The 9594-nt window shown below is 36.9% G+C and overlaps 1 pseudogene; it reads right to left on the bottom strand.

The window, feature by feature from the left end:
- Nucleotides 1-534: 534 nt before the first annotated feature.
- Nucleotides 535-3511, bottom strand: LOC115291219 (annotated as a pseudogene).
- Between the last annotated feature and the right edge of the window lie 6083 nt (nt 3512-9594).

The raw sequence follows: 9594 nt of genomic DNA on the forward strand, positions 1-9594 counted from the left end.
AAAAACCATTCATATTTTACAGGCGTGTTTATGTCTATACCTACAGGTAAAAGTCACTTAATATCTAATCCACAGTAGTTAAATAGTTAAATATATATATTTTTCTACTGTCTTTTAAAAGTCATATCTGGTGAAACCACATGCTAATATGGTTGAGGTTTACTTTCTTCTTTTTCTTTCTCTAACAAAGAAACATAAAAGTATTTTGGTGCCGTTATCATGTGTTTCTTTAGACCATTAGTCTCATCATATTTCTATCAATAGACAATGTTCTGCAACGCTTTTATTATATCATGTTGTAAAATGAAAGATTGTGACCTCAAATCCCCACGATCCAGGAGAAAATGAAATGAGTGTATACACATAGGCACAATTCAGGACACAGAACGTTTGGTACACAAAGAACGATCAGACGGGTTCCTACCCAGCACAATTCAAATTCAGTAGTTTCTCTTGCACGTACCAGCTCAGCTGCCCACGATTCTTGCTGCTTTTAAATACTACAAAGCAATTTACACTCCAACTGCCGCCTGCTTAAGTTCCTCCTTTTGCGCTCAGAAATGGAAATACTTGGACAGTGAGTGATGCCCTGTTGCAGCTGCTTCCCGAGTCCTTCAGCAACCCACCTCTGAGCCGGGCTGGGTTAAGCCCCGCCGCTCCAAGCTCATTCTCCCACCAGCAGGCAACTGGTCCGCGGCTGGGCGGAGAGAACGGGCACCAGGGCGCCATCTGGAGGCGCCTCGAGGCAGACGCAGCAAACTTAGAACAACTAGGTGGAACAAGAATGTCAGCAAAATTCTTTGTTAAAATAAGCATACTGTTTATTTACATTTTCCTATGTCTATATATATATTAAGGACAAAAATGCAAGAAAGCCTCATAAATGTTCTATTTCTTTCAATCTGCACAATACATTAAATACTGGGATCTCATTTAGGTACAATTAACAAGAGATGGCAAATTAATCTTGTTTCTCTTTGACTCATCTCAAGGGAAAATAATTAACACTGGCTACTATCAGAAGTTTCTATGATTCTGACATTTAACAAAAAGGCAGCTTTCCAAAAGAGAAATCTATGTCTCTGAACTAACACAATGCCGGTGTGTTAAACGTGCTCCGCTCCTTTAAAAAATTACAAACATTACCTCTGGAAATGTTTAGTGTGTTCCTTATCAGTGCGTTACACTGACTGGAGTATGATAACAAGAAAAAGCAGTTTCAGTTATAGTTAATTTGATAAGGTGTTCGTTGGGCTTAAATATTTCAACAAAAGCTCCTCGAATTAATTTCCCTCTAAATACCTCCCTAAGCTTCTTTCCCTTAAAGAGGATAATTTGTATACCTGAATGAGATATAAGTTTAATTAATTAATTGAATAGAGCACTTAAAGGCTTATCTATTGTGATATGCATTTAGACATGTGATTAGTGAATGTTTCCCTACAGGTCAAAATGCACATGATTGCCATTCCTACCCCCACTCACCTCACTCCTACTTCCACCATGCATCAGGATTTGGGATTTCACCCTGTCTTTAAAGTTAAATTTTGACTTTGAAACTATTTAATAAAGGATCCATTTATTGTGATTGCATATTTCTTTCCATGTGGGGGCTTTTTTGGAAACAAAATTTTCTAATCACTTCAATTTCAAACCGGTGTTTGGGAATTTCTTCAGGATAAACACGGAAGAAATATTTCATCAATATTTCATATGAAATGTTTATTTCCAGTGCTTGATAAATAAATATATCAACTTTCCAACATATACCATTAAACATATTCTAAACAAAAGTAAGATTTTCCTTTTGAATTGAGACAGTATGTACCTATTACTCAAGCTATATTTTTTTATGAGTTTGTAAAATCTGTAAAAATTTATGTGCTGAAGAGGTTAAAAAGGATGGTAACTCTTTATGTCTCTGTGCCCTCAACTCCTAGCACTCTGGAATATGAAAATGTATTAGTCAACTAACTGATTCCTAAATTATATGACTTATATGCTACACTGTGGTTAGGGTTGTACTGAACTTCTTAGAAGGGCAACATGCTTAAATACACAATTTACACTTACAAGCAGAATAAATGGCATTTGGAAACTTACAAATAATACAAACTAAACACTGCCCAAGTGCAGATATGTCCAACTTTTACAAGGTAAAATGCTTTATGCGGACATTTATATGTAACAAATAGATAAATTAGGGTGCTAAGTTTCCCACCGTAAATGTTTTGACCTTACAAAATCATTCTTTAAGTAAAAACTCACCAGAATTTATAGAATGATTTGAATGAAAAATATATATTCACATACACAAACATGAAAAGAAAGTGAGACATTAAAGTGAGGAATAGACATGTAAATTTTATAGCCAAAGACACTTGTCTATGTTCATCAGAATAAAGAGCTGAAAATAATAGGAGTTGATGCTATATGCAAAAGAGACAAGTAGGTGGCTAGGGGAAGAAGAGAAAGCATCATGGCCATGTGTTGTCCCATGAAATAAGGTCTAAAATTAGCCTTGAGACATTGAGACAAGAGAAAATATTAGAAGTTTAAATCCCCAAATAAGAGTATACTAAGGAAGTAATGTATTTCTATTTCCACAATTTAGCATGTAAAACTCAAAGAAAGCAAACGCAGTCTGAGTCAAAGACCCACATGGGGTCTAAAGAACTAAAATAATATGGGCACTCTAAATATTTATCTTTTATTGTGAACTAGGATGAAGAATCTATGTATGTGTTCTATTTCTATATAATGAATTACCACAATATTAGCATATTAAAATAGAGCACACTTATTATCTCACAGTCCCTGTAGGTCAGCAGTCCAGGCAGGACTTAGATGAGATCTCTGCTCAGTCTCACAAAGTGACGAACCTGGTATCAATTGGGCTGTGGGTTTGTTTGTTTGTTTGTTTTAATGTGAACCAGAAATGTTTATTGCAGAAATTTGGCCAAGACTCCCATTGGGTGGCCCCTGTTACCGTTGGCCTGGAACCCTGCATCCAGTCCTGGGCTGGTGAAATAGAAAGTGTTACAAGGAGCAGGGACTTCACTATGTCATCCTCTACTACCATGGAGAACCTCTTACACTGGCATTTTCCAAAGACAGACACCAATGAATTATCTAGTTACAATCTATCTTCTTCCTAAATGCCCCAGTGGGGTCAGACCAGAGCCTAATCTTGTCTCCCAAGTTGTGAGCTGGTCCCCACTTTTCAGTCACAAAGACATCATTAATGCCTCACATGCTACTACCTGGACCCCTTGTCCTTTGGAGCCTCAGCCAACTGGCTACACAAAACCTGGTAGGTGGGTCTTGGAACAGTCAAGGGTAAAGGCCCCAGGGCTTCTCAAAGCATCCCCTTCATGCCCTGAACAGCTCTGTGAGGTTCACTTTGTTCTTGGCCTCCCCTTCCAAAACCACCACTGAAGGAGTGGCATCTCCCACCTTGATTGGGGCCACGGCTGGTGGCACTGCTGAAACCATAGGCGCCACCAAGCATCTACTCCCTGCCTCATGGCCGGCCTGTCCTGCTCCCACTGCCACCTATGCTGCTGACTAACAGCAGCTGCCCAGATGAGAACCAAGCCTGCTCAGCCACGGAGAAAGTGCAGCCCAACCAGCAGTATGCCCATCCCAGAGAAGCTGGGCTGTGTTCTTATTTGGAGACTTGGTTGGGGAAGAATGTGTAATGTATTTCTAAATTCAAGTAGGTTGTTGAAGAATTCATTTCTTTGGATTCTTCAAGTTCACCAGGAGAAAGTGTCTTCATTTCAAGGAGGATACTAGTCTCTTTTAAGGATGTTCACCTGATTATGTCAGGCTGACCCAGACCAATCTCCCTTCCAGCTAACTCAAAATCACTGATTTGGGATTCTAATTACATCTGCAAAGTCCTTATCCTTTGCAATTTTCTATTGGCTAAAAAACATCACAGGTTCCACCCAACAAAACTATGAAGATGAGATTATACAAGGACCCATTGGGGATCAGCATAGGGTGTGTCCACAATGGGATCTCTCTATAAAGACACATGGGATTTCTTGCTTTCCATGGAGAAGCTTAAATGGGACAGTCTGGGCAGAATGGAAGGGCAAGGACACTTTGTTGCTTTTAGGATTAAGGCAGAGATATGAATATGTTTACTATATAAATTTTATAGCTGCATAGTTATATCTAACAGAAACGTAATGAAGAAAAGATAGACAAGTCATTTCATCAGAAAGGACATGGAGACAGAAGGTTGGTGCACTGAATTAAGGAGTGATGTCAAGCTTGATCAGGACTTGGGACAATAAATAGCATAGAATCAGGCAGGGAGTAGATGCTTGGCGGCGCCTTTGTGGACTAGACAAGTTTGTGTCACCTGGCTGCCTGTCCACAGCCCCTCACACCTGCTCATCCATGCTCTGAATGGACTCAGCCTTACTGGACCTGGAATATATACACCTGAGCAAAAAGAGTACATCCAGACACTGGCCAGAAACTTATGGTCTATGTGGTGTAACTGGAAAAAAATAATAAGCCTGTTCAATTAAATTTTCAGAAATTTGAATTAAAGGAAAAGAGAAATTGCCAGTTGGTGTCTCCAACTGCAACTGAAAGGCCATGTAGCAATTATGAGCTGTATGCTAGCCGATGCAGAGAAAGCAGCCTAGCAGAAAGAAAACAAAAATGGTGCAGGCTCAAAAAGAAGTAGAGGTTAGAGAGAACACTCACTCATTGAATTCCTCTAATACATTTGTACAGAGTTCCTCTTATGCACAGGGCACTGCTCTAGGTGCCAGCAATGCCACAATGAATAAAACGAAGTGCTTGTTCTCATGAAACTTATTCTGGGAGTGGAAGATAGATGGTGAAAATGCACAAGCACATAAATTATATTTCATTAGGAGAGAAAACTGTGGGAATAAAAATAAAGCAGGTCATGACGTTCAAAGTAATGGGGGAACTGCTATTTGGGGTAGCCATAGTCAGGAATGCGTGTTTGATGATGTGTTCTTGGAACAGAAGCCAGAATGCAGTGCAGATGCCAGCCAGCTGTGCTGATAACTGTGGAAAGGGTGTACTGGACAGAGTGCACAGTAGATGCAAAGGCTTTGAAATAGGTGTGTGCTTGGTGAATCAAAAGAATAGCAAGAGGAAGGATATGCCTGGTGGGGTAGGAGCAAGAAACCAAGTGATAGGGAATGAGATCAGCAATGGGGCGAACAAAAAGATCCCTGGGCTTGTGGACCTGGGTCAGAATGCTAGCTTTGACCCAGAGGGATGGGAAGCCACTAGAGGGTTACCAAAAGATGATATCAGCCTTACATTTTCAAGAATCATGCTTGCTGCTGTGGAGAACAGATGGGAAGTGAGGGAGGTAACAGAGAGACCATGTGGACCCTGAGAGATACAAAGTGGGGCCCACTTTCCGTTTATGTTCCCTAGAAAGTCTGGCTGAACTTGCGTCAGTACTTGAATTTCCGTGAGATAACATTGCAAAGCCTTTAAAAAAACACCACCCTCTTTTTTAAAACCAGATTGCCAAAGACTCTAATGAACGGTAAACACATTAAAGACTTGGGTATTTGGGCTTTTTATGTATTTTGGCATAAGAGCTAAAAGGTAGTAGAATTTTAAAAAACATGTCACCCTTTATAAATGATAGAAAGTGCTTGCACATTGGGAGTTGATGTCAGACTATTAAATTGTTGAACAGAATTATTTTTCCAGGGTATTGGCTTAAACCCATAGAGAAAGATCAGCTCCCAAAGATTATCCATCTGATCTTTTATGACACAAATGTTTCAAGAGTTTCTAACTCAATGAATATTCTTATTCAATATCAATAAAATAAACCTGATTCAATTTTTGTATCTTACAGATGACTACTTTGTTTTACTATGAGTCTTTGAAACTATGTTTCTTCCACTTTTAGAGACAAAACAATTTTAGAAACAAAACAAAGGTTTCGTAAAGAACCCATTAATTGTTAGTTTTATATCGTCACAACCCACACACATACAGACACACATGCATATGTATCATTTTTTATATGTGTAAAAATATTTTGACTACTTTTTTATGGCATTTCCAATGAAATATCACAAAATAAGCCATAGAGGGTTTCAAAATGGGCAGGGGAGGGATGTTAGCAAACACTGTCACTGTCTTAATCACATGAGACATTTTGCCACAACCCTGTGAATGAAAATATATAATACGAGAAATGAAAAAACATAGTTTTCAGTCAGACTATCCTTTAAAAATATTAAGGGTGCATTAAGATATATGCCCCAATATACAAATATTCTTTATGTTTTATTTATATTTTTGGTGACACTCTCCAAAGTATTTTATATTTTTTGGATGAGGGGAAATTAATAGCATTATAGGTTCCACACTATTTGGTCATTTTGCCATCCTTAAAAAACAGTGAATGGCATCTTAGCTGTGCCATGTATGTTTACTAAATTATTTTATTCTTCTGATTTAAAATATTTGCTAAATGTAACATTTGAAATAAATATTTTTCCACTCACCAAATTTTTAAAACACAGTACTATTTGAGAAAACAAAATTCAGACCCATTCATCTGTGAAATGAGTATTTTGTTGGATATGAAAAAGTAAAAATGGTACCCATAGAATCAGCTATTTACCTTTAAATGCCCAAATGTGAAAACACACACACACACACACACACACACACACACACACACACACCATCAATTTCAGTAATCAAAAGACAGGGTTACAGATATGGGAATCATTAAAAATTAACAACATAGAAATGTGAAAGGAGATTTAGATAGAACATAAAAACTAAAAGAAGCTGTATCCTAAGGAATTCAGCAGAATAATACAGAAGAGACAGCCAAATTCGAAGAAACTTTACTTCTTTGGATTTAAGTCACCTTAAGAATTGTTAACATTCAGGTATATATTCAGTGTTTCATAACATTTTTGCTCCATTCCTAAAATGCAAAGTTGTACGTAGTATTTCCATTATCTGTGAATTTCAGCATACAATCATTTTAAACCTTTTATCTTGTCCCATAGTAGGTAGGAAAGAATTTTTCATCAGGTTTCATATTGAAATCAGCCTCATTTAAAAATATTCATTTCACATTCATGTTCTGAAATAGCTTTCAAAAATTCAAAGACCAGGGAAATTTGATTTGACTTATAAATATCTATCGGTATTGTTTAGGCTTTCTTGCCTCTTTTGCTGATGCCAATATAATTCCTCTTTTGATGCTGTAGTTAACTTTAAATTAGTAGATTAAGAGGACACATATAGAACTTCAATTGTGGTTCCAAAGGGATTTACATGAAAACTAGTTAAATTATTTTAAATATTTCATAAATAACTTTCTTTTTTAAATTATTTTTAATGTTTTATTTTTGAGAGAGAGAGAGAGAGACAGCGCAAGCAGGGGAGGGTCAGAGAGAGAGGGAGACACAGGATCTGAAGCAGGCTCCAAGCTCTGAGCTAGCTGTCAGCACAGAGCCCAATGTGGGGCTGGAACCCACGAACCATGAGATCATGACCTGAGCCTAAGCCGGACGCTCAACTGACTGAGCCACCCAGGCGCCCCTTTCATAAATAACTTTCAAGCACTATAATGCTCTCTAACATTTTTTCACTTTAGGGTAGTTACCACAGATTCTAGAGTTTCAATTATCTTCTCAATTTAAATGAGTCTTTCTCTGCCTCTCACTGATCTCTTTTTGTTTTAGAGAGACACAGAGAGAGAGAGAGAAAGAGAGAGAGAGAGAGAGAGAGAGAGAGAGAGAGAGAGAGAGCGCAAGAGAGAACAGGGAAGGGAAAGAAGAGAGAGAAAGAATCTCAAGTAGGCTCCACATCCAGAGTGGAGCCTAATGGGGGAGGGTGTGGGGGTGGGGGGAAGGACTCAATCTAAAGACCCTTGAGATCATGACCTGAGCCAAAATCAAGAGTCAGATGCTTAGCTTAACTGATTGAGCCACCCAGGCACTCACACCCTGACTCATCTCTTGAAGACTGGTACTACATTCTTACCTAGCAGGTGAGTTTCTCCACATGAATATAAACCTAACTCAAACAAGTAGGAATTTCATTACCTTAGAATTTTAAACAAATCCTCAAGGGGTAACTAAGACTACTTAATGGGAAATAAAAGAAAATATTTTTTTTAAGTTTGCCTAAAATTTGTCCTACCAATTAAATTTGTCCCAAAATAAAATCAGCTGACCCAAGCTCCACATCACAGACAATATTAAACCATAGTCTGGATAACAATTTGGCAAAGGGCAGTGAAATTGGGAATTGAATACCACATGATTGGTCAGACTAGTTAACCTTTCAAATGCCTCTTAATTCTGTGATTCCATTATGTTATAAAATTATTTTCATTCCCTTTTCTCATCATATATTTAAAAAAGAAAAACTTCCTTCACTACTAAAACTTACTCAATTTACCTCTTTCCACTGCATTAATACATATTCATTACTTCCTGATGTATTATTCAACTGTTTAATTCATTTCAACAAATATATTTGATTAATTTCCCCTTATCTTGATCTTTTAAGATTTTTCCTCAGTAGTTTTAATCTTAACATCTACAACCTATTAATTCCAAATAATTTTAGAAAATCACTTATAAAGGAACCAATAACTTTCTATGCTTAATCCAGACTACAAAAATTTTGGAAGCTTTGTTCATATTAGATAAACTCTGGGAGCTCTAAAATAGTCCACTTAATCTCTAAGATTAAAACACATGTTTACTTCAAAGGTAACCTAAGGTTACATGAAAGCTTACAAAGTGCTTCTAAATGTTTTAGTGAAACAAAATAGAAAAGATCAATGTCTAATTGAATACCTTGTAACTACTTCTCTATATTTATAGCTTGTTAGATATAATGATAATGCAAGTATTGCAAATATGTTGGCTACATTTTACAAGATGCTTTAAGAAAAACAAAGTTAACAATTGCTTTGGAACTTATTCAAAATATAAAATCTTTCTAACATGTTTCTTCTATGGAGCTAGAGGAAGATTTACACAAGAAAACATTTAAGTATATAACCTTCAGTCAGAATTGTTTATTCCTTTGAATTCTTGCAATGGACACTAACATTTAATTTCTGTTTTATCGTATTTTTATCTGTTTAATGTTTTTCGGCTAAATTATCATTTGCAAAATTGTATTGTGTGAATAGCTGTATTTTCAAGTGTTTCAAAAGTGGTATCAAAAGTTTGGTGGTGGGGGTGGTTATGTTTAAATAAAGTTGATTTTACAACACCAAAGACTTAATCATCCATTTCCTATATAAAAGGTAGCTACTTTTTTGCATGGACCTCAAGTATATTGTAGTATAGAGGTGGAATTTAAGGAAAGGTATTAAGCAGACTGTGTTGTAGCTTATGGGCAAGTAATAAATTGTATCATTTACCTTGAATGTAAGCTGCTATCTAATGATTGCCACTTCAGATAGCTGTGAAATTAGGTGATTAACTAGTTGTTACTTAACCTTCTAATTTCTGTATAAGTCTAATTACATGAAATAGAAGTTGGAGTTCTGATTTTTTACTTTGCTTATCCATTTGGAGT

Source organism: Suricata suricatta, chromosome 5 (genome assembly GCF_006229205.1).
Source record: "Suricata suricatta isolate VVHF042 chromosome 5, meerkat_22Aug2017_6uvM2_HiC, whole genome shotgun sequence".
NCBI classification, from domain to species: domain Eukaryota; kingdom Metazoa; phylum Chordata; class Mammalia; order Carnivora; family Herpestidae; genus Suricata; species Suricata suricatta.